The sequence below is a fragment of the Peromyscus eremicus genome, chromosome 4 (assembly GCF_949786415.1).
Source record: "Peromyscus eremicus chromosome 4, PerEre_H2_v1, whole genome shotgun sequence".
Taxonomy (NCBI): Eukaryota; Metazoa; Chordata; class Mammalia; order Rodentia; family Cricetidae; genus Peromyscus; species Peromyscus eremicus.
In genome coordinates, this window is record NC_081419.1 from 81,902,356 (window position 1) to 81,928,116 (window position 25,761).

General features: G+C 41.4%; 1 long non-coding RNA gene across 1 annotated transcript in view; it reads left to right on the top strand.

Moving 5' to 3' along the window:
- LOC131909433 (uncharacterized) overlaps positions 1 to 7,460 on the top strand; it is a 27,062-nt gene extending 19,602 nt beyond the window's left edge. The window contains exon 4 of the long non-coding RNA XR_009378846.1: positions 6,795 to 7,460. This is a non-coding gene — a long non-coding RNA (uncharacterized LOC131909433). The remainder of the gene's footprint in view (positions 1 to 6,794) is intronic.
- The last annotated feature ends 18,301 nt before the right edge of the window (positions 7,461 to 25,761 follow it).

Sequence of the window (25,761 nt, forward strand, 5' to 3'; positions counted from 1 at the left end):
TCTCCCCTCTGAACTCCCTTTCCTGCCTGATTGGTCCTACCTAGTAACCTGTCAAGGATCAGCCCTTTTTCTGGATGGGTCTGTGGCAGTTGCATTCTCCTCATGGAAGGGAAGGGGGAGTCGTCAGGAGCAAGGAGTAGACCCCCTCCAGACCCTTCTCTTCTTAAATAGGTTTTATAAGGCATTTTATTATAGCAACAGGAAACAAAACCAAAACAAGCATGAACCTTAAAGAAAAAGGCACATTGGACTTCATCAAAAGCAAAAGCCTGGTCAGGGAGGCTTCTTTTTTTTCCCCTTCATTTTTCTTTATTAAGAAATTTTCTACTTACTCCACATACTATCCACAGATCTCCCCTCCTCCCTCCTCCCACTCCCAGCCCTCTTTCCCAAGCCACCCCATATCCCCACATCCCCAAATCAAGGTCTCCCATGGGGAGTCAGCAGAGCCTAGCACACTGAGCCTAGGCAGGTCCAAGCCCCTTCCCACTGCACCAAGGCTATACAAGGCATCAAACCTTGTATAGGTGTGATTCCCAGAAGCCTACCCATAGACCAGGGACAGGCCCTGATCCCCTTGCCTGGGTGCCCCCCAAACAGTTCGAGCCAAACAACCATCTTCCGTGTCCAGAGGGCCTAGTCCAGTCCCATGGGGGCTCCACAGCCACCAGTCCACAGTTCATGGGCTTCCACTAGTGTGGCCGGTCATCTCTGCACGTCCTGCCATCATGATCTCGATGCCCCTTGCCTGCAGAATCTCTCCTCTCTCTCATCAATTGGATTCCCAGAGCTCAGCCTGGTGCCTGGCCATGGATCTCTGCATCTCCCTCCATCAGTCACTGGACAAAGGCTCTATGATGACAGAGACTTCTTATTGTAAGGGTAGTGGCTACTACAGAGACTCATGACTGTTCAAAGTGATGGGAATGCTTTGCTGTGAGTACTGGGCTGCTGTGGATGGAGCATTTCTATCAACACCTCAGCCCCAAGGCTCAGGGAACACATCACAGAAAGGGGCAGAAAGAATGTAAGACCTGAAGATGGGGAGGCATGCTGTGAAGTGCTGGCTTCTGAACATGACGAGTCTATTGCACAGGTAAGCTGCCAGCAGCTGTGGTTGCCTGCACAAGAGCTACAGAAGGTTAACACAAGTGAAAATTACAGGAAGTGGGGGAGGGATCCCATTGCCCCAGGCCTAGCTGGGGTGCTATTGGCGGTTGATGACTATGGAGGAAGGGTCCCTTTTCTTTGGGAGGGGGTGGGCATTGGTAGGTTGCCATGCCCGGTGAATGATTCCATACCCCTGTGTATATTGGAAGCATAAATTGGTCTTGGGGTTATAAAAATAAAAATAAAAAAGCATACATTTGGGAAGCAGGTGTGTTGGAGGAGATCTAGGAGTTGTTGGAGGGAGGGAATGGGTGGTGAATATGACCAAGATAGATTGTATACATCCATGAGCTTTTTAAAGAATGGAAGCAAAAACAGAAACAAATTGTGTTTCCAATACTGTCGCTGTCATCAGGACTCTAAGCAGTAGAGCATGTTACATGACATTAGGAGTCCAAGCTCTTATATATTGTTTTCCATTGTGCTCTGTGTCATAAATAAATACTTATCTCATTGAAAAGGCAAAAACGAAACAAAAACAAAACTTACGTTCTTCAAAAGACACTAAAGGAAAAGAAAGACATATGCTATAATAAAATACAGACATATATCTGATAAATACTCATGTCTACACTTTATCAAGAACTCATGTAACTATAAGATACAATGCAATTCATACAAAATGAGCAAATTAATTGGAGAAATACTTTGTTAAAGGACATATACAAGTGGCAATAGTCTTAGAAGATTCCTCCAACAAAAGCTTGACTCATAATCCACCTCTCAAGTATACAAATTTCAGCTGATATCCACATAACAATTTGTAAAGCTTTCTTATTAATAGATAAGATAAGGAAAGAGTCAAGTTATCCATTGAGTGGTGAATGAATCCATAATGGTATGTTCACATAGTGGAATACCACTCAGGAAGATAGGATGAAATTACTGACATACTATAACATATGTGAACCTCCAAAGCATTATTCTACACAAAAGGAACTACAGGTACAAGATTTCATACTGTATGATTTTGTTTATGTAAAGTCTTAGGAAAGGTTCAAGTATAGGACTAGCCAGCAGAACAGTGATTTCCAGGGGCTACTGGGTATTGCCTGCAAAGAGAAGGAATCTATACGATGATATCAATGTTCAATATTATTGTGATGATTTTCTATATACAGTTGCCAAAAGTCAATTATACACTTAAAAGTGAGTAGTGAATGTTACTTGATGTAAATTTTACCTTTATAATACAACACTTATTAAAGGAAGAAAGAAAACAGAGAAATACACCACCCTCTCCAAGGGCAAGTGGCCTCTGCATTAGCAGAGGTGGAAGAGAGTCTTTGAATAAAGGCTGAAGAGATACCTTGTACTGAAAAATTTGACTTTCTGAATGGATATGGTGCTTTATGGCTTAAGTGACTGTGTAACCTAATATTAGCTGAACAGAGAGAGTAAGAAGGCCTCTGAAGTGTTCTTTCTTGGTGACACAGAGACTGTTCTCTGAACAAATTTAAATAGCTGGCAGAGAGAAAGCCAAAGTTCGATCCCGTGAATCATGATCGTTTGGTGTCCTGGATCCACAGACAGAAGATCTTTTAGAGGGGATGAAGGTATGGCCCAGTGGGTAAAGTGACTGCTGAACAAACAGAAGGACTTGAGTTCAGAACCCTGACACCCACGTAGAAATCAGCATCATAAGAATCACAGTACTGAGAAGGAGAAAGAGCAGGATCCCTGGGATTATCTGGCCAGGCAGCCAGTGTAGACAATCAAAGGGTTTTAGCCTCAGTGAGAGACGGTTGCAAAAAAACAGAAATAGAAAAACACACCCAATGTTGACTTCTGGCTTCTCTGCACATACGCACAAATTCATGTACACAAACACACACACACACACACACACACACACACACACACACACACACACGCACACACAGTGACTTTTGGAAAGGTAGTCATGAGGTGCAGGATCAGCGGGCAAAAAAAGCCAGAAGAGAGTCGTGGGAAGAGAGTGGAGGAGACAGGTGCGTAGGGGCTGTTAAGGTTTTGCTCATAGGAAAAGTTGTCCACATGAGTGAACGAGACGATAGTGAGCCGTGTCTTATTTTTATAGCTGTTACATTAAGGAACAATTTCATATAATATTCTTTACCACCACCCACGCATGCTTTGTGTATGTGTGTGTGTGTGTGCATGTGCTAAGATTTCAACCTAAGGCCTTGCACATGTTAAGCATGTTCTCTACCATTGAGATACATCCCTAGTCCCCTTTAGGCTTTTATCTTTGTATTATAATTTGTTGCAAATATTATATTATAATCTGGCATTTATTTGTTTCTCAAATATTAAGTGCCAGTATAGTGCATAGTCCAATGATGAATAAACAAAATACAGCTTCTGTCCTCCTCAGATTTATAATTTAGCAGGAAAAGGAGGCAATTAAATAGTTTTGTTCTTAATTATATCTCTGGAAGCTAGTACATTGCTTATTAAGTGCTTAATAAATATTTTCAGATAGACATATTTTATACTGCCTATGTCTGTGTTTGTGGATATGTGTGTACGAATGTCATAATCTTTAAAGTGGATGATGCTTTCTTTGCTGCTTATGGATTAACTATGGTCTTCTTAATTAAAAAAATCCCCTAGCTATCTTTCATCTTGCCTGTGTCTTCTGCTGCATAATTTATGAGGATCTAAAGATTTATTGAAAAATCTTATCCACCTAAAATGTTTCAGTGCGGTTGGTGAACACAGCTCTGCTTTGGAAAAATCTGCCTTCCCAGGCATGTTCAGGAAGAAGACATGAACCAGCAGGGGGGCTACTGGAAAATCAGAGCCAGGTCTCTTAGAAAAGAAAGATTATGAAACAGACAAGATTCAGGGTGTGGTGAATGCTGTGACTAGCTTCTCTCTACCTTGGTGGCTCCATGGGACTTCAGAATATCTAGAGAACATGTAGCTGTGTTCAGTGTGATCAGCAGAAGCTAATGAAGTTTCTAGATCTGAAACGGCACAAGAGTCAGCTGACCGGAGCAGCCTTAGAACTAGAAGCAGAAACAGGAGGAAGTACAATGTAGATCAAAGTTCTTTGACTGTGATGGACAACTCGCAGGAGACGTGCTTATCTCCGAGAGTAACAGAAACTACAGATAAACAAATAACAAGCCTAAGTTGTAAGACAGTAGTCACTGTGTGTTGGTTACTTTTCATGTTGCTGGAGTAAAATGCTGTACAAAAACCACCCAAGGGAGGAAGGGCTTATTTAGGCTCACGGTTGTAGAGTACGGTTCATTATGGCATGGATGTCATGCATGCACACATGTGATAGCTTGCATTGGCTAGTCACATTGCGTCTGCAGCCGGGTACAGAGGGAAGGCGGGTGCTCAGGCTGCTGCTCCTTTCTGTTGCATTCAGGGTCCCATCCTATGGAACAGTGTCACCTACAGGTAATGTGGCTATTCCTACATTCACTTAACCTTGTCTAGAAAATCCTGCACAGGCAGGCTCAGAGGCTAATCCCATCTGGGTAAACCATTAAGGTATGCCCAGAGGCTTGTTTCCTAGGGAGGTGATTCTGGATCCTTCCAAGATGACACTCAACCCTAGCCATCACAAATTGTGTGCCAAAAAAATAAAATAAAAAAGTGAAAGCTAACAAGCCAGAGTGAGTGTTACTCCTGCCTGCTGCTGATTCAGTGCCTGGGGTAGGGGAGTGTTTAGACTGGAGAGCGAGGTCCCAGGAACGGCTGTCTATAGTTTTCAAGCTCTCCCAGGAGCAGAGGACAAGTCAAACACTGACTTGTAGCAGGCAGAAATGTATGAAGGCTGGGTCTTGGACTTGCTGTCTCTTGTTGACAGGAGAATCGGAAAACTAAAACCCAAATGTAAAAACTAAAAACTAATTATGGGAGAAATTAAAGATCTAAGATTTTTCAGTATTCAAATGCAGAGTTTCAGGTTAACATCCTTCTTTAGTCTGGATACCAATCTTTCGTGCAGTGACATTCCGGGGTCTTTAGCAGAAGCAAATGAGGTATAGCTACATATGCGGCTGGTTAGGACACCAAGGCACTCCCAAACACAGCTTGCGATTAAATGTATCAATCATAGAGGAAAGTAATTTAGCAAGCAGAGCATAAAGAGACACAGTGAAGAGGAATATTGGAACCTTAAGAGCTCAGGATACTAGAACAGCCTGCAAGATATTGCAGGGCAGCCATGTGTAGCCTCCTCACAGCCACAGAAGAAGTAAACAGTGCTGGGAGCGTGGTGGCTGTTATGCAGCTGAATATCCAAGTCTGAAAAAAAAAAATGGAAAAGAACTTGAAGTCATTGAAATTAAAATTCAATAGAATGGTCAAAGAATAGGTAGGTCAGAGCTAAAATAAGAACTGCTGTATTGGAAGGCAGAGTTAGAAAAAACTAAAATTAGCAAATATAATGTGGAAATGGAAAAAGTAGGAGGAAGAAGGTACCAACAAGGAGGTAGACTGTGTAGTTGAGCATATGTCTAATATAATTGGGGCTTAGAGGATAGAAAAGGAGAGCATAGAGGACAGGCAATAATTAAGGAACATTCTGTAACTGAATGTGTGATGTGTAAGCAGCATAGAAATCTGCTGTTTCACTCTCCAGGCTGATAACTTTTGTTTTCCTATTATGTTTTGGTAATAAACACAATTAATGATAAATATGGGCATCATAGTGTCTATTTTTTCTTATCCATCTTTGAGAGAATTATAACTATTTTAGCTGGATACTCATATTTAATGTTTACATTTTCTATTTTAAATATTACCAGCATGATAATAATACATTCTATCAGTGGTTGAACTGTGCTGCCCAGTTCATTCGCCACTGGGTATGTATGTGTATTAGTCTGCTTCCTACTGCTGTGATAAAACACTAATCAAAAGCAACTTGGGGAGGAAAGAGTTTATTTGGCCTGTGTATCCTGGATCACAGTCTATTGGTGGAAGCTAAGGCAGGAACATGGGAGCAGGAACTAAAGCAGAAGCCATGGAGAAATGCTGTTTACTGGCTTGCTCACCATGGCTTGCTCAGCTTGCTTTTTAAATACAACCCAGACCCACCATGGAGAAATGCTGCTTACTGGCTTGCTCACCATGGCTTGCTCAATTTGCTTTTTAAATACAACCCAGACCCACCTGCCCAGGTGAGGCACCACCCACAGTGGGGTCAGCTTTTCTGCATCAATTAGTAATTACAAAAATGCCTCACAGACTTGCCTACAGGCCAATCTGATGGGATCATTTTCTCAATTGAGGGTTCTTCTCAGATGACTCTAGCTTGTGTCAAGTTGACAAAAACTGTTCAACACAGTGTGTCTCTTAAATTTAAAATTGAATGTATGCTAAATAAAGCAAAAGAAAATTCAGTTTGTCAAGTATTCAACAGGCAGAAATGTGTAGTCATATTCTATTGGTTACAAATATGCAGGCATGTTACTACTTTATTGGATTATAAATACACAGACCTGTGCCAACACTACTATATTGGGTTATATATTTAGTGACATGTGCAGTCATTACTATATTAGAACATAAATGTATAGAATATTCCCATGATTGCAAAAGGTTCTGTTAGATACACTAATTTACATAATCTGAGGATCTTTTTATATTATCTGAGGTTTTTTTGTTTCTCTTTGTAGGACCTAACAGGCTTCTCTTCCATCATGAGTCTCATACTTGAGCATCCCTGAGTGAAATAATTTCAAGAGAAACACACACAAATATACTGAGTACAAGCTTTCCAGAAAGAATTGTATGTGGCTGTGCTTAGGTTGGATCAGACATAAGAGAGTATTTTCTCATGCTAATGACTGAGGATGGGGCACTGTGGTGTGTGGTGATATTTTGTTCATTCTCTAACAAATAAAGCTTGCCTGGAGATCAGAGTACGGAGCTAGCCACTAGTTAACTATAGAGGCCAGGCAGTGGTGGCACACACCTTTGATCCCAGGACCTGGGAGAAGAAAACAGGAAGTGATATGGCTGGGCAGAGAGAGGATGATAAGGCAGGTGGAGACAAGGAGCTCCGACCTCCCTTTCAGACTGAGGAGTTGGCTAGGTAAGAGGTGGCTGTGGCTGGCTCCTTTGTCTCTCTGATCTTTCAGCATTTACCCCAATATCTGACTCTGGGATTTTATGATTAAGGCCAGTTAGGATTCGTGTTACAGGAGACTTAACAAGGCCTATTTATTTCATGGATTGTTTTCTTCTCAAACTTCTGAGGGTGATATTAACACTACAATTTACCAACCACTTATCAAATGCATTGCATTTTAAATACACGTTGCCTCTAGTTATTAACAATAATCCTGCAAAATACATATCATTGCTCCAATTTTGCTGTTAGGAAAGCCAAAGCTTAAGAGTCACTAATAACTTCTTTTTGGAGATTCTAGGTCTGATGGACTTTACAGTGTTGATAGTCATTTCCCTCCAGGTCATGAGAATGTACCAGAAGTTTCCAGAGACACTATCCTTCACATTGTCTAAAGAGCAAGTGCAGAGTCCCTCCCTTGCTATAGTCCATTCCAGCTTTTGGTGGTGATACCCCAAAGAAATAAAAATAGAAATAATGATAACGGCATGTGCTTATTGCACTGAAGAACTTGGAAATCATTTTAATGAGTGAAGCCCCTAATATTAGTAATAGTCTAGTGACCCCCAGTGTGCTCTCTCCTTCAGGCAAAGTTTAGCTGGCTGAGCAAGGATGAAAACACCATAGATGAGACTTCTCATTTAAATAAATTAGCAATGTCGCAACATTAATTATCTATAGCAGCTATTTTTAACTTGGAGTACTACGCAGAGCCAAGCTGAAGATGCTGGATGCAATCTTTCCTTTTGCTTTCTGCCTTGGATGAAAATTTTAGGATCCCAGCTATGAGAAGCAGACAAGACTTGAAAATTGCTCTTTTCTAAGCTCCTTGATTAACTATAGACTCTGCACTCCCTGTCACTGTTTTCTTGTTACCCCACAGCCTCCCACAGTCCTCCAAATATTTATCATGCTCTCCGGGACCTTTTATTGTGAAGTTTTGTTCTGTTATGAAATAGAATGATGAGAAAGTGAATTATAGCCACAGACACTTTTTCAGGGCCCAAGTCTGCTGTTAGCACAGCTGAGGGTTGACTGATTCACTGGGAATTAGAGCTCCGGAGTTGTTTTGGGTGGTAATTCTGTCTAGAAGCATTGTGAAGTGTGAATTCATATATTCCAAGAAAGAATCTCTGAATAACTTGGCACAAATATATAAATAGTTCATAGAACTAAGAATGCAGACCATTCTTTTGTTATTGGTTTATCATTAGCCTAAACACGGTACCCAGTCACCACATGCTTCCTTTTAGGTCTCCTCTGTCCTTCGATTGCCTCCATCTCCTCCCTGTTATCCACCCCGTTTTAGTTTGGATCAGTTTTCCTGCCATAGGAAACTCATTCCGGAGTGTCCATCTTTGAACAACAGCGGTAATTCTCATGTTCATAAGTGGGCCGCTTTTAAGGAAGATTCATTTTTCTTTTACACAGAAAGTCATTCTTAGCACCTCAACATGGTTGCATTTTTATGGGGAAAGTCCTGTGTGCTGGAGAGATGAGAATGGACCATGATGTAGTAAAGGAGGCAGGAGGCCCTGTGCTCTAGGATTCTGATGAAGGAAGATGGCACTCTCAGCTTAAGAAGGCGTGGAACTCTGTTTTCAGAGCACAGCAGCCAACACCATCTTAAAGAGAGCAGCTGTACTTGCCTGCCAGACAGGCAAGATAAGATCAGGCCTGTTGACATTCCTCCGAAGAAAGACTGAGTGGGGGAAAGCCATAAAATCCTCACCCAAGATTCTAGCTACTGACTGTGCCTGAACACCCTCTCTAAATTTGTGCTGGCTACATGTTGTCTGGTGAGATGGTACAGTATGTGGAGGGTAGGAGGTTAACTCAAGGGGGCTCTGTTTATGAAGAAATAGGGAAGTTCTCGTCTATGCTAGAGTGGGAAGATTTGGTGATATAATTGTTTGAGGTCACCTGTGCTTCTGTTAGTAACCCCCATGCCCAGAAGGAAACACAGTAAATTCACTAGCTACAGAAATGATGCTAAACACATCTCTACCCTCTTTCCCTTGCTGATGTCATAGATTTCTGTGGCTTTAAATATACACACCCAGATAACTTGTATTTTAGCCTGCAACTAGTACACACACACAAACACTATTTCCTATAACCACACATTTCATTTCCGTTCATTGAATTCATCACTATGTACTGAATGAAGATTTCCAGAAATGAACCCACATCTTACAACTGAACTTTTTATAAGTTGGCTAACTGATTGGAACATTCGTAACTGTAGAGAGATTGGAATGCTGTAGTGTGGCTGGAGTATTTTCCAGTCCTGCCTGGCCCACGGTCAGGACAAATCTCTCTCACCCTCCAGTCCCACAGCTGCACAGACCCAACCGGGTAAACACACAGAGACTTATATTATTTATAAACTGTATGGCCGTGGCAGGCTTCTAGCTAGCTGTTCTTATATATTAAATTAACCCATTTCTATTAATCTATAAGTTGCTATTTGGCTCATGGCTTACCAGCATCTTAACATCTTCTCATGGCGGTGGCTGGCAGAGTCTCTCTCCTCAGCCTTCCACTTTCCAGAATTCTCTTCTCTGCTTGTCCTGCCTATACTTCCTGCCTGGCTACTGGCCAGTCAGCATTTTGTTTATACAGAGCGATATCCACAGCAGAGCTGCAGGTCCAGAGCCTAATTACAATTTACCTTGGCCTATCTTTATCCTTCTCAATAGCTATTCTTCACCTATTTGTGCCTGATATAACATTCTTGTGGCAACCAGGTGAAAGCTTTTGGAATGTGCTAACTTACCACTAGCTTCCACCAGTTAAAGACTAGGAATGTTGTCAGAGAGAATCCAAGGTCTATAGTAACGATTTTCCCTCTTGGCTGTAACCCACCCATTGATATTTCCACCGATGTATTTGAAAAGGCCTTGGTTTACAGTTGTCCTGTTACTACAATTGGAACAAGGTGTTTGGGGACACCTGAATCTGTGTCCTCTGACTGCTGTCACTCATATCTGGCTCCAGAATAAACTCCAATATTCCTTTAGAGGTAAGGGTTGTGTCTTTGCATCAACAGTATTTGCTTGTTTTTAACGTGATTATTGTGCTCAGCTTGCTGTCTCTACTTCTACACCGTTCAGGATACCCTGCCCAGGGAATAGTGGATCCACCATGGGTAGGTCTTCCCACCTCAATGAATGTAATAAAGATAATCCCTTATAAACATGCACATAGGTCATCCTGATCTAGGCAATCCATCCTTGAAACCCTTTTGTCAGGTATTCTGCATTCGGTCAAGTTGACAATTGAAACTAACCACCATAAAACTGTAAGAAGCATTTGGACCATACTTCGTGAAACTCTCTTTTAAAAATTGAAATTGATTTGCATTTCCCTGATGACTAAGGATGTTGAGCAATTCCTTAAATGTCTTTCAGCCATTTGAGATTTGTCTGTTGAGAATTCTCCGTTTAGCTCCGTAGCTCATTTTTTAATTGAATTGTTCAGTATTTTGATGTCTAGTTTTTTGAATTCTTTTTCTGTTTTAGAGATCAGCCCTCTGTCAAATGTGGGGTTGGTGAAGATCTTTTCCCATTCTGTAGGCTATTGTTTTGTTTTATTGACCATGTCCTTTGCCCTACAAAAGCTTCTCAGTTTCAGGAGGCCCCATTTATTAATTGTTGCCCTCAGTGTCTGTGCTACTGGTGTTATATTTAGGAAATGGTCTCCTGTGCCAATAAGAGGGACACATAGATAGCCCAGTGAAGGAGAAATAGATGAGATCTACATGAGCAAACTGGGAGTTGGGGCGGCAATGGAGGGTAAAGAATGGGGGATGAGAACATAAGGAAATGGGAGGCTTGAGCTGGAACAGGGACAGAGTGGGAGAGCAAGAAAAGAGATACCATGTAAATGAAGACATCATGGGAATAGGAAGAAACAAGGTGCTAGGGAAGTTATCAGGAATCTGCAAGGATGACCCCACCTTAGACTACTAACAATAGTTGAGAGCGTGCCAGAACTGGTCTAATTGATAACCAGATTAGTGAATACCCTAACTGTCATCATAGAGCCTTCATCCAGTTACTGATGGAAGCAGATACAGAGATCCACAGCCGGGTACCAGGATGAGCTCCAGGAGTCCAATTGATGAGAGAGAGGAGGGATTCTATAAACAAGGGAAGGTGGGAATGGGGGGTTGTTTGGGGGGGGGAGGCTGGGGGGCGGGAAGAGGGAGGAGGGGGGATCTGTGGTTGGTATGTAAAATGAACAGAAAATTTCTTAATAATAAAAAAAATTGAAATTGAGCTAAAATTTGGTTCCACTTACTAAGAAATCTTGAAGGTTTGTATCGGACATTTTATTTCATAGTCTTTCCTGCTTGGGGACTTACACCAAACTCCTAAAGACAAATGCAGCTGTGCATTTGAGATTAATCACTCTGGTATATGAATCAGTACCATCTTAAGTTTAACCAGAGGAACATTCACTTAGGTTTGATTCTAGGACTTCATTCCTATCATGGCTTCAGCTGTCCTTGGCTTCACAGGTAGTTGAGGCAAGCCCTCAAGTCTTAGCTTTCTAAATGAATCTAGATTGTGAAGCATGAAGACATACTTAGAGCTGTCATCACTGATAGTGGCTTCCTGCCAGGCAGCTCCTCCCAGCTCCGAAAGACAGTACATCAGTTTGTCCTTAGATCTCCTGAAGAGTCTCTTAGGACCACCACCCAGGGTGATGGAGATGAATTGTATCCTTATTTCTTTTCTTGTGGGAGTGGAGTATCCAGAAACCAAACAGAATTTTTATTTCAGTATTGCTAGAATATAGTTCAACAAGGCTAAATTTAAATACATGATGGACTGCTTTTGGGAATGGACACTGGTGTATTTCTGGAAATTAAGCAAATAATACAAATACAACTGCACTGAATGAGCGAGTTCTATTTCCAATAGAATTCAGAGAATGTCCTCTCTGTGCATCCAGAAGAACAGTGGTCAGTGCTGGGAGCTCAGGGGAAACCTAGATGGTCTGCACTCCAGTGAAAGACAGATGACACAGCTCCAGCAGTCTACACTGGAGCAGATAATCAGTGTAGAAACCAAAAAAATGGACAAATATATATGTATATATACAGTATTACATATGTACTATATACACATATATAGTATATATGATATATATCACTATATATATAGTGATAAACTAGAGAAAATACAAATAAAATATGCAAGCATATATATATATATATATATAAATATAATAACAAGCCATTTTATGAGCTGTATAAATATAATACATGAATTAAAAGTTTTAGGTTGCCGTCTATTCCAGTGTGTGATGGGAATGTTAGTGCCCATTGAGGTGGAGGGGAGAAAAGGGGTAATAGAGAGAAATGAATTGCATAAGCTGAGGATGAAAGACACATTCCTTTTGGACCTGAGGGAATAAAGCAATTTAGAACTCAAAAATGAAAAATCATATTCTCAGAAGAAAGGGTTACATTTTCTAATCTTGATCCACACAGGAAATTTTATAGCCCCTTTCCTTGGCAAGAACCATCTTAGGTTTCTGGTTTTAATCATGTTTAAATTTATTGTCAAGCATTTGAGTCTTAGAAGAGTATAATTCAAAAGTTTTCTTAAAGATATGTCTGAGCAGATCTTCAAAAATCAACTTTGTGGAGATGTAATTTACATGTAATACATTTTATGTGTTTTTTGAAGCTCTGTGAACTTCCACATCTGTAATTATCCTTCCCAGTTGGAATATAAAACATCTCCATCACCAACACAATTCCCTAGAGGTCTTTCAGGCAACCTCTCACCCAGTTTGAAGCCCGATGGGATATTTATCATCATTCATTAGGTTTACATGCCTTCACATTTCTTATGAATGGAATAATACAGTGTGGCTTTTTGGGGCAGCTTTCCTTAATTTAGTATAATGTTACTGAAATTCAAATATGTCATCTATATCAACAGTTCATTGCTTTTTTACAGTTTAGTAATATGACATTGTATGGAAATCCTAAAATGTGACAATCCACTCACTTGCTGATGGACATTCAATTTGTTTCCAGGTTTTGGCTGCTATAAGTAAAACTTTAGAAGTATATGTGTACAAGTCCTTTTGTGATAGGTGCATGTTAACTTATTTTTGTATTGGGTGCCATGGAGAGCAGGTTATTTATTTTTGTTTGTGAATCTTTAATTGTTGCCACGTTATTTGTTGAAAAGATTGATCTTTCGTCGATGCATTATTTCAACATTGTTTTGTAGTGGTATTTGCTTTGCCCATGACCTTGGGCTATAGGGCCTGAAGGAGGCGGTGCTTCCTGCCGTTGTAGGTGACCTCTTATAAGGGAAAGGAGAAGGGTCACATGCCCCTTCTCCCTGCTCCTGCCTGTGAAGTGGATTCGCTCCAGTCAGATCAGAGGACGACTTCAGCTGTCTACTCCGTTCTGTATTATTTCCTCAATTTATATCTTAGTAAATTCTGTTACCCATTTAGTAGACTCACATGGATAGATCATAACACTGTTTAAAACAATGAGATAGCATTCCAATCTGCCTTGGACCCTACAACTGCTGGTGATGTTGATGCCTAAGAAGAACCAGGTTGCCATCTATGAACTGATTTTTAAGGAAGGAGTGATAGTTGCCAAGAAAGATGTTCCATATGCCCAAACGCCCCGAGCTGGCAGACAAGAATGTGCCCAACCTTCACATAATGAAGGCCAATGAAGCCTTAAGTCTTGAGGCCATGTGAAGGTGCAGTTTGCCTGGAGACATTTCTAGTGGTACCTCACAAACGAGGACATCCACTATCTCCGATGTGACCCTGACCTACCTCTGGAGATCGTGCCTGCCTCCCTGTGTCACAGTAATCCTGAGACTGGCAGGCCTTGGTCCATAGGTCCAGATGGTGAGCAGCCTGCAAGATTCTCAAGAGGGGAAGTGGACTGAGATATCCACAGAAGGAGCGCTGTTCCCCCTGGTGCTGACAAGAAAGTTGAAGCCGGGCCTGGTTCAGCAATTCACGGCTTTGATTGAGGGTGAGATCAGCCACCTCAGTGAAGTTGGAGAGCCTGTTGTGTTGACTAAACTTTAAAGGGAAAAAAAAGCGCAATGATATACTCATGAATGTGTAAGTCTTATTTCCATCGTCTTCACTTCGTCCCACTGGTCTGTAATGTAGGAGATTGCCATCATTAATGTCGCTTTAGAATGACTCTCCTCATCAGTCACTGTAAGTGCTGCAAAATTTTTATTTCTTAAAAAAAATTTAGATAGTTTTCTGTCTAGTTTCATTACTTTGGGTCTCAAGTTGTCAGTTTCTTCAAACATCTTGCTGGAACTTTGATTGACATCTCATTGAATCTTTGGATCTGTAGAGAATCTCCCTCCGTCTTACAAATGTCTAAATAAGAAGCATAGTGTCTTCGCACACATCTCCTTTTGTTCCTTCCCACACTGACTCACGGTTGCTGGTGTGCAGGTGCAGACATACCACTGTCTCCTGTGTAATTCACGTTCTCTTGATGCTTCCAAAAGCTATTCATCTTGTTCATTCTTTAAAAATTATTTTGTTCCATAGAGAGATATGTTTATTTTAGGTTATTGTAGGTTTTGTATATTACACTCTTGACCAATTCACTTATTATTTATAGTAAGTTTGCATGTTCTGTAGAACTTATTTATGCAATAATGTCTGTTCTTCAGTCAGGATTGCTCACTTTTCTTGCTTTTTCTTCCTGTTCTCTTCTTTTTGAAACAGGGTCTCACTGTATAACTTCAGCTGGCCTGGAACTCACTGTGGAGAACAGGCTGGCCTCCGACTCACAAACCACTGCTTCATGAGTGCTGGGATTAAAGACATTTTGCTGCCATGCGGTCTTTGAGATCTTCTTTCATCCCGGTTACACTGCCCGGGACAATTAAGATGTGCATAGAATATTACAGCCAAATGGCTCCTTGGAGCAGAAATTAGGGATAAACAGAAAGCATCCTGTTCTAACCCTATGTGTACAAAAACAATTCTTCTGAATTTTTGTCCAGTTTTCTCTCCGCTTAGGATGGGATGTCTGGTCCAGTCTCTATTATGTTATCAGAAGCAGAAGAGGATACTTACTTGTTCCTCAAAATCTTAGCAATATTTTAGGTCAAAATAAAATTTTTTCAATTTATCCCCACATTAATAAGAAGTGAGAGCTGTGGGATTATTGGTTTGGGTACAGCTTGATCAGAGTTCACACATGGATTTGAGAATGTTATGTGTTCTTAAGGCCACATTGTAAAAAGACTGTCTATCAAGATATGTGAGGTTCCTCTTTTTGTTGATTATGCTAAAGCTTTTCTATCCTGACACTGCTGCTAGATAAGACGTCATACCTTCAAAACTTATCTTGTTAGGTCAGAGTTATTGCTCAGTGGAAGAGCCCTTGTCTAGCATCTGCAAGGCCCTACATTTGATCTTCAGTATCAGAAATACAAATAAACCTGGATACAGTAATGACTGACCTAGCAAGATATGCCCACTGGCACAAGGAACAATGGTTATGCCAGTGTTTGGAAATAAAAATACTTTCTGATTGAATTTAAGACCCACTCCATTATAAGACAGAATTAATGCCTGATATTGTTAACTGGGCCAGAAATCTGTGGTTGGCTAGGTTATGGGTCCTAAGGGAAAACCTAAAACTATTATTCTACTAAATGAAGATAGCAATAAATCCCCCCCCCCAATTCTTACTGTTGTACATATAGAGTACTACATTCTCAATGCTCATTAGAGAAACTTCTTTTTACAGTAGATGGTGATTAACATAGAGAATCACAATTAGTCAGAATGCCAAAATTAGAGACTTTGGAGTGCTCAGCTTTAAATAGGACATTTATATCACATCCCTTCTCTCAGAGCTCGGAGCTCATTGGAGGAGAGGGGTGGAAAGATTCTAAGAGTCATCAGCTTCCACGAACCAGTATTTGTCAGGCATGAGATGTGGTTGCTCACTTGAACTCACAGCAGCTGTGACCAAAGGCACAAAACCTGTATAAGATCAAGCCAACCAAAAATCCAGCACGGATGGTGAAAGGCCTCCTGAAGGCTCACACTTAGCTGAGGAGCCAAGGACAATTTATGGTTCCTAGAATGGGAGGAAAGTCCATCTTCTTCAGGAATCCAGGTTCCAAGAGGCTGCTCTTATATCAGTAGGTGGTTCTACACACACGAACAAGGGAGCATTGATAACTGGACTGAGTGGGTTGGAAACAAAAAAGCCCATGAAATTAGGAAGGAAAAGTGGTGGGCAGGATCGAGAAAGAATTGGAAGGGATTAAGGGAGTGGATTTATTCCAAATGGATGACATGCATGTATGAAATTCTCAAACAATTAAAAAGACACTGAGTCTTAAGAAATCTTCCTCCAGGATGGAATGTTTCACCTCAGAGGAAATTGGTACACAAGGTCAACATGCAGGAGGCCCTGGGCTTTATCCCCAGCATCACAGAAAATGAGGTGTGGTGGCTCAGACCTGCAATTCCAGCAAGGGATGGAGACAGGAGGTGTAGAAGTTCAATGGCACCTTTGGCCACACAGCGAGTTCAAGGCCAACTTGTGCTGTGTGAGAACTTGTTTCCCAAACAAAAACAAACAACAGAAAATAAACAAAACAATTCCTCATATGCTACTTGAAGAGAAGTGTTTTCCTTCTCTCTCTAATGGATCAGCCTCCTTTTGCTTGTGGGAGTCCCTCCTCCTTGGTCTCTCTCAACACAGTTGAATGTTGTCCCAGAGCAACTCTCTTTTCTTCGGCATGAGAAACATCTTGCCTTGCTTTTATTTGGGGCCACTGGTGAAAGCAGTTCATTGTAACTGTGAAGTTACTGTAGGGAAACTGACACACGATTGTCTAGATGGCGTCCATCCATCCCTTTGCTGCTACTTAGAACTCAGAGTCTGTCCCAGCATGCACCTCATGCCATCCACAGAACTCTGAGGCATTGACTTCGTTCTTTCTCCGTGTGAGCTCGGTAAATATTCTCCGACCTGTACCACTTTTTGAAATTCATTTCACCTTCTTACTTGAGCTCTCTTAAGACTCGGGAAGTACTTTTTTTTTAGTTGTTTGAGAATGTCACACACGTGTGTAATCCATTTTGAACGGAGTCCACTCCTTGTTTTATGCACTAGCTACCTATCAATACAATATCCAGGGGGCTGCTTAAAGGACCCCTGAGGACATAGGAGATCTGCAAAAGGAAAACAGCATCAAACAATGGAAAACAACGTCCTGTTAGTGGGTAGGCTGGGTCACATTGACGTCTTTCCTGGTCTCACCGGATTAATTCCACAGTCTTGATGGCTGGCTTAGGTCGAATGCCCACTATAGGTTAATGAGAACCTGAAGTTCTGGGCTCTGTAAAGTTGCTCCAGAACCCTTGGGAAAGACCCTCTACCATTTTGAGATGAACCATCTGGGAAAGAACCCTCCTTTTTGCCAAGGGAGGGCAAGAGAGCCAGAGAAAGGCGTGGCTGTCACCGCTTCACCTCCCACCTTTAATGAGCAGAACTAATTGGATGGCTTTTCTTAAGTATTGGGACCAAGATGTGCAACTTTCTGTTTGCTGTGCGGGGAAGAAATCCAGACATTTGTGGATATTTTTATTCATGTTCCTTAAAAAACATGCAAGTTAAACTGGAAATCCAAATTAATAAAGAATTCAAAATAAAAATACAGAAAATCCAAAATAATATATGTAGTTAAATATTTTATTATTAATTTAAGGTATTAATATTTATATTTCTTTGTCTTCAAAAAGTTACTTAATTTCAAAGCCCGTGGTTTGTGTGGTTAGAATTCATTCAGAGAGTTCCTTAAATTTAAATTCCTTCATTTTACTTACAGAACAGCTGACGTCATGGTGGCATTGCATACATGCTCTGACCATATCAGCCTCTCATTGCTTTCCCTTCTCCCCACTGCTGCCTCCTGGTGATTCCTTTTCTCTTCCCTAGTAGTCTCCCTTACACACATACGTACACAGATTCTAGATACCCATATGAGAAAAAAAATAACATGCAATGTTTATATTTTTGAGTGTTCTACATTTTGCTTGGCACAGTGATTTCAATTTCATCAGTTTTTTTTCTCTCTCTCTCTTTTTCTCTCTCTCTCTTTCACACTTGAAATGCTTTTATTTTTCCCCTTTTATAAAACATAAGATTTTTTTCCTCATACAATGTAATCTGAATACAGTTTCCCTTCCCTCTACTCCTCCCAGTTCCTCCCCACCTCCTCTCCCTTCTGGATCCACTCCTTTTCTGTCTCCCATTAGAAAAGAACAGGCTTCTGAAAGATAACAACAAAACATAAAATAAAATACAGTTAGATAAAACAGAAACCATTATACTGAAGTTGGACAAGCCAAACCAACAAAAAAATAAAAGAACCCCAAGGAAGGCACAAGAATCAGAGATTCACTCATTCACATATTCAGGAGTCCATAAAAGTACTAAAAGTACTGAAAACCAATAGTATATATGCAAAGGACCTGGTGTAGACCTATGCAGGCCCTGTGATTGCTGCTTCAGACTCTATATCGTTCTCTTTCAAATGAAAAAAATTTCATTCCTTATGGCTGAATGAAAGTCCACTGTATATAATGTACTGCCTTAGTTACTTTGCTATTGGTGTGATAAAACACCGTGACCAAGGCAACTTACAAAATAAAGCATTTATTTGGAGCTTACAGTTTCAGAGTGTGAATCCATGACCATCATGGCAGAGAGCATGGCAGCAGGCACCAAATTTTCTTGGTCATTATGTGTTATTGGACATCTAGGCTGATCCCATACCCTGACTAATGTTGATAGTGAAGCATTAAACGTGGATGAGCTGCTGTCTCTGTGGCATCCTGACTTAGATTCTTTCAAATATATGCCTAAGGGTGACACCTCAGGAAAAGTTTGTTTCTTAATTTTAAAGCCTCATAGTGGCATCCTGACTTAGATTCTTTCAAATATATGCCTAAGGGTGACACCTCAGGAAAAGTTTGTTTCTTAATTTTAAAGCCTCATAGTTGCTATAAAATTACAGAAATTCATGAATTGTATGTGTGACTGTGTCTAATAACATCAAACACAGTTACAATACTCACTATAACCTTTAAAGTAATACTTTCATTAGCACCTATTAGTCATACATAATGGGTTTATTATATTTCATACAGGTAGTGTATTTTGGTCATATTCAGCCTCTTGTCCTCCTCTTTCATTCATCTTTCTTTGTGACCAGCTCCCTTCTGCTTTTGTTCAGGTCTTTTGTTTTGCTGCACGTGACCCAGTGGGTTTCATTAGGGTTGTTCACAGAAGCATGAGAGTTTGTTTACAAGAACATGCACTTTACCAATGGCTCTACCATTGAAACAACTCCGTCCTCCATCAACTGTTATCTACATATAAATTCTCAGGGAAGGCTGGGATCCCATGAGTGCCCCTCCTTTCATTTTTCATAACTTTATAGGTACATTTAAAAACACTATATCTTCAGTTAAAAAAAAAAAGCTTCTGAAAAATCTTTTAATGGCTCCCAGTGGACAGTAAATGGTATAGAGACCTGAGTTTTCTCACTTGACATTTGATTCTTCGGCTTTCAGTACAATATCTGACCTAGTGAAGAAGAATGTCAATATTTGTTGAAATGCTGAACAAAAAGATAAAATAATCTAGTCTGCACTTTGGAGAAGAGAACCAGCCTAGAGAAGAAAGCGACGAGTGAAAAAGTTCAGTGTGATGCTATAAATGCTATCCGTCAACGCCTAGGAGGAAGAGCGTCCATGCATATGAACTCAACAGTTTAAGGAGAACTTCATGAAAATTTGGGCAGGATCAAAAGGGAAGAGGAGGAAATCATTGCTGGAAAGAGGACCAGCTGCCTCAAAGGCCTCAGCAGCCTGCAGACTTTTCCTAAATCAGATAGGGACAGTAAGATGTGACTCCTATGCCAGACCAATGAAATACTGATGTCTGGAAAGGCCCAGCATGTTAAGTCATGGAGAGAAGGCCATTCCAGAAGGAGTCAGGGCTCAGAGGTTCTGGAGTGGGGTTCTGTTGATGAGGATGGAGAATCAAACAGGAAGTGTACTATGAGGGGTCTTTCCAAACAGGGTGCTCTCCTGTAGACATGGCCCATTGGCTGGTTAGGAACCCAAACTCTTGGAAACCTTCCTGGAAGCTGTCAGCCCTTCTCAGAGAAACAGAAATAGAGCCACAGGTGATGCTGTGAAATTTTACAGTTCAGCTTTCACCTTTGCCTTCAACATAGGGCTCAAAGGTACGCTCTCCCAGCTCAGTTTCCGAAACTCCCTCCACATTCCCTGGCACAAAGGGTCAAGAATATCTGTGAGTAAGTCCTAGCTAGTATTATAAAAACATCTGGGTTGAGAGCAGGAAACAGAGATCTGCCTAAAGGGGGCAGAGAAAGAGCAAGTGATGTTCCATGAGTTCCTGAGTCTACGCTCCTGGACTAGAGAGCAATCCTCAAATGACCACCCTCATCACAGGTTCCTGAGCAGGAGTTCCTGGACTGGAAAGGCTTAAAAGGCTCAGTCTTAGGCTTTTCTAGGGGGACTTCCCAGGGGGTGCTGTTGAGGAGCTGGCCACCGCTCCAGCCAGGTGCCAACAATTGTCAGCTCCATCAGTAAGTGTAAGAATAGTGGCTGGGACAGTATTGGTTTACTCCACAGAATCCATCCAAAGGGCAGGAAGCTGAACACAGGCATCCGAGACCTGAGTGGATAACAGGAGGGGAGATGTGTAGATGAGTTACCCTGCGGCTGTTCCTCTTGGTGCCTGCATTATCTCAACTCCTATAATCAGCTCTGGCTTGTATTCTTGGGCCATCCTCAGTGTGCCTAGCTCTCTCACTCCGAACTTTCTAGGTCCCCCGTATTGTGCTTGTCTGCTGCATGGGTTACTTCAAAATCATTTACTCTTTATTAAGAGAGTAATCAAGAACATGATTACTTCTGTAGCAGTTGGCTCAACAAAATCACCATTGACCACACTAGGAACAGGACTCATGTAGTATGACGTGAAAAAAGAGCAGGCCAGCCTGGATGGAAGCCCAGTGTTACCCTTCAGGGAAGCAGACCTTGCAACTGTCTATGTCAGTCTGTGGCCAGTGTGCCTCATGTGGCTTAGGATGGTTATGCACGTGGCCCAACACAAAATTGTAAACTTATTTCAAATATTATGAGCCATTTTTGGAGAGTTTTTTTTGTTTGTTTGTTTTTGAGACAGTTTCTCTGTGTAGCTTTGGAGCCTTTCCTAGAATTCACTCTGTAACACAGGCTGGCCTCGAACTCACCGAGATCCGCTTGCCGCTCTTTCCCGAGTTGCTGGGATTAAAGGTGTGCACCACCACTACCCGGCTCTATTTTTGGAGAGTTTTTCTAAGCCACTTGGTTGTATAGTTCCCCCCGCTGAACTCTGTACATGACATCATGTCACAATGCCACCCATCTTTTCTGTTTTAAGTCTCTAACTCCAAATTTTGTTCGGTTATGAGGAAAGCAGAACCATTTGGACAACTGTAACATTCAACCTGGCTTAGAAACTCAACTTGGATTTAGGGTTTCAAGTTTTACTCACAGGCACCCCATCCAGACTTTCTACAAGCCCCATGCTCAGTTAAGAGCTGTCACTGCAGAGCAGTTTGGAGAGATGGGCGCTGGCTACATATTTATAGCTCACACTCAGGCTTCCAATCCAGATGCTCCTGTATATGGATCAAGGCTTTTCGCCTCCTAAAGTGCTGTTGCTTGGTAACAGGGATACTCTTCTGCCTTTATCAAGTTGCCAGGGGAACAATGTTAAAATGAAAAACCCAAGGTCAAGTTTGTGAAAAAGGAGGAAAGGTATTTTTAACCTTATCCATAGATGGTGTGATTGAGTTTTCTTTTGATAAAAGACATGGAGGAGGTGTGGAGAGAGCTATGTGACCACCTGAGATAAGCTTTCTAGTTAGAAAACAATCAATACAAATAGCCAAGGTGGACTTAGATCTGGCCCAAGTGAGGATCACCAGAAACATCAATACAACTAGGGTGGAGTGACAAGAGAGCTGAAGACCGACCAGAGGAAGTGGTGGGATGTGGGTTATGTATTGATTTTATGATACTGGGTGGCATCTGGATACTTTGTGATATACAAAATTGAGACGTATTGGACAGTTCTGAAAAGAAGAATGAAAATTATCTTATTTGGATTTGTTTCATATTTAAAAGGGATCCGTCTGGTTGCTGCCTTGGGGAGACATTGTAGGCAGGTATTGATTAGGAAGCTGTTGCAGTAATTCAGCATGGCCAGAAGCCTAGGCCCCTGTGATAGCAGTTGAAGCAAGGGCTGTAGATCTAGCATCCTCACTCTGTTAAGAGCACTTGCTTTAGCCTTGCATTCTCCACCAAGCAGAACTGTTAACCTCACGCAGAAATGAAGAAATAAAAGAGCGACAGCAGGGTGTGTGCAGAAATTGGAAATGTGGACAGTAAAAGACCTGTGAGTGAATGAAGCCGGGTCAACGAGATGGTTTAGTAAGTAAGGATGGCTGCTGCCGAGCTTGATTCTTGAGTTTGAGCCCCAAGGTCCACAGGCTGCAAGGAGACAATCAAATTCAAGGATACTCTGACCCCCACATAACATATACACTTAATCATGTGTATATGTATGCAAATAATTTTTCTTTAAAAATAGTGGCCGGTAGTGGTGGCACATGCCTTTAATCCAAGCACTTAGGAGGTAGATGCAGGCAGACGTCTGTGAGTTCCAGGTCAACAGACATACAAGTGAGACATTGTCTCCAAAAACCAAAAGATTAAAAAGATCAGTGATTTCCTTAAAAAATCATAGAACAGGAAAGGTTATTATAAGCAAAATACAGTTGAGAAGCCAGACTATATAAGAAAATTTCATGAAAACCATCACGAAGATTGGGGAAATATTTATGTTGACTTATTAGGAAGGAGAAAATGATTTTAACATACACAAAAGTTATTTTAATTAACATTATGACAAGTAGAATAATAAAAAAGATTTAGGACATGAACATCTAACACACAGAAAAATATTTTAAAGTGTCAATAGGCGTGAAAAATCACAATTAGAAATATACAAACCAAAACAAGATGTTAGTTACATCTGTAAAATGGTCATTATTTTTAAATTTAATAATGACCAGTACCAATGTTATTGGCAAGAGCATGTACCTGCACAACATTTTAAAGGTCATTTGTTCCTATTTTTCAGTATTTAAATTGCATGGCCTCTTTGACCAAACAATTCATTGCAAGAAATTGTACTGAGTCCACACTCTCCAAGTTTCACCATGATACATGCACAGAGTGTTCACTGTAGCAAAAAGTGGAAACCCCCAAATGGTTGTGGCATCACATTTATTATTCCATCAAATAGGACATATCCAGATTATAGAATACCATGCATCCCACGATGGTAGGAGGGCCATTGGGATCCACTGTAAAATGCCCGGCTCATGCCACTGGGTTGCAGATTGAAGTGCAGATTAATGTGCAGTCCGTGCTCCTTGATGAATATCTTTATATGCTGATGTACTTACTATCTAAGGGGAAGCAGAGATGCTAAGTGTGGTAGGTGTGTCTGGACAAGGGACCAGGAGCCAGTCAGAACATTTCTACAGAGTCTGGTTATGTATGCTACGTCACACTTTATTTTTGTCATAGACATTGTAAGCCATTTCCTAACATGTACCTTTCTACATCTAAAAAAACTGTGTTATTTAACATTTAAATAGTGCGAGTCAATCATCTGAAGCTCAGGATAGCTCACCCCCTTGACAAGGTGAACTCAAATCTACATCTAGTCACACAGCATGCTCTAGTTGGCATTCTCATCTGACTGTGGATGGAGGTGAAACAAGCATGTTGGAATTTTCCTCTCCATCTCCCTTTTCTTCCCCTTCCCTAAAATATCAAAAATTTTACTCCAAGAAGGAGGGGAAGCCACTATAGTATTTGTAGTACAGAACTGATGTGGTCAAATTTACTTTCTCGAAGGATTTCCTTGGTTGTTTTACAGAGTATGTTAGGGTTTCAAGAAAAGCAGAGCCTGTGTCTAGAATGCATATTAAAGAACCTGAGTATACATAATGCACACGTGTATATGCGTGTGTGTGTGTGTGTGTGTGTGTGTGTGTGTGTGTGTATGAGGGGGAGGGGTGGAGAGAGTGAGAGCAAGAGAAGGATAGATAGATGGATAGATAGATAGATAGATAGATAGATAGATTTAGTATAAGAAATTAACCCAGCAATTACAAAGAAAGTCCTTAATTCTGTGTCAACAAACTAGAGATCTGAGAGAGCCAATCTTGCTGTACTAGTTGGGAAGCAGAAGGCTTATTACTACTGAAGGGCTGACATTCCAGTTCAAGTTCAAAGGCAGAAGAAAGTCACATCCCAGCCCAAGGGCAGCAGACAAGAAGGGATCTCTCATATTCATGTGAAGTCTGCCATTTTCTTTTACTCAGAGGTCCAGCTGATTTGATGAGCAGTACCCACACCAGGGGGAGGAATCTACTTTACTCAGCCTACTGATTAAAATGACACCCCCTCTTCCCGAGAAGCATCCTCACAAACACACACATACAGAAAAAAATATTTGGCCAAGCATGTTGTTACCCCATGGCCCAGTCAAGCCGATGCAAAATGAACCACAACCTAAGACAAGAACACAAATGGAGAGCCACTGAGAGGGGATTCAGGCATTTCCTAGTTCGAAGAGAGTGCCTTGGACTTGACTGTGGCCATGTAATTTGTGGAGGCTGCAGCTCCTACGTGTGCTGCCCTCACCCTTGGCCTGAGAAGTTTCATATTATTGCAGTGAGTAGAATTGATGAACAAACTCACAGCTGTTCACAGTGCTGAGATTAAGCACCTAAGGTGTCCAGCATAGACGGAACATCTGTATCCACCTGCCAAGCCCACACAGCTCAGGAAACAGTGCAGAAGAGGGGTTGGAAGGGCGTAAGGCAGAGAATGGTGGGGGGGAGTGCTGGGAAATGCTGGCTTCTGGATATGACGAGGCGGTCGTACACTTGAGCGCACAACAGCTGTGGACAGCTGCACACGATGGAGTCAGTTAAATAGCTCAAGCACGGGTAAGTAAGGGGCTTCCAAGGCCCCACCCCTAACTGCAGAGCTCTTGGCCGTTGTTGGCTGCTTTTGTTTGCCGGAGCAGCCACCGATAGTTTGCCAATGACTTGGTGAATATGTAGGCATATGGCCAGCACTAATGGCCCACATTTTTAAAAGGACCTGAACTTGGGAGGGAGTGTAGACAAATTTCTAAATGGTCTTATTAAATAAAAAACATGGAGTCAAATATAGGGGTGAAAGCCCTTAGATCAGGGAAACAGGGAAAGCCACCAGCCAACTTTACCTCACCAACTCTGCAGCTTCCAAATGCGAGTTACTTCCTGTCTTACTCTCTCCTTTATTGC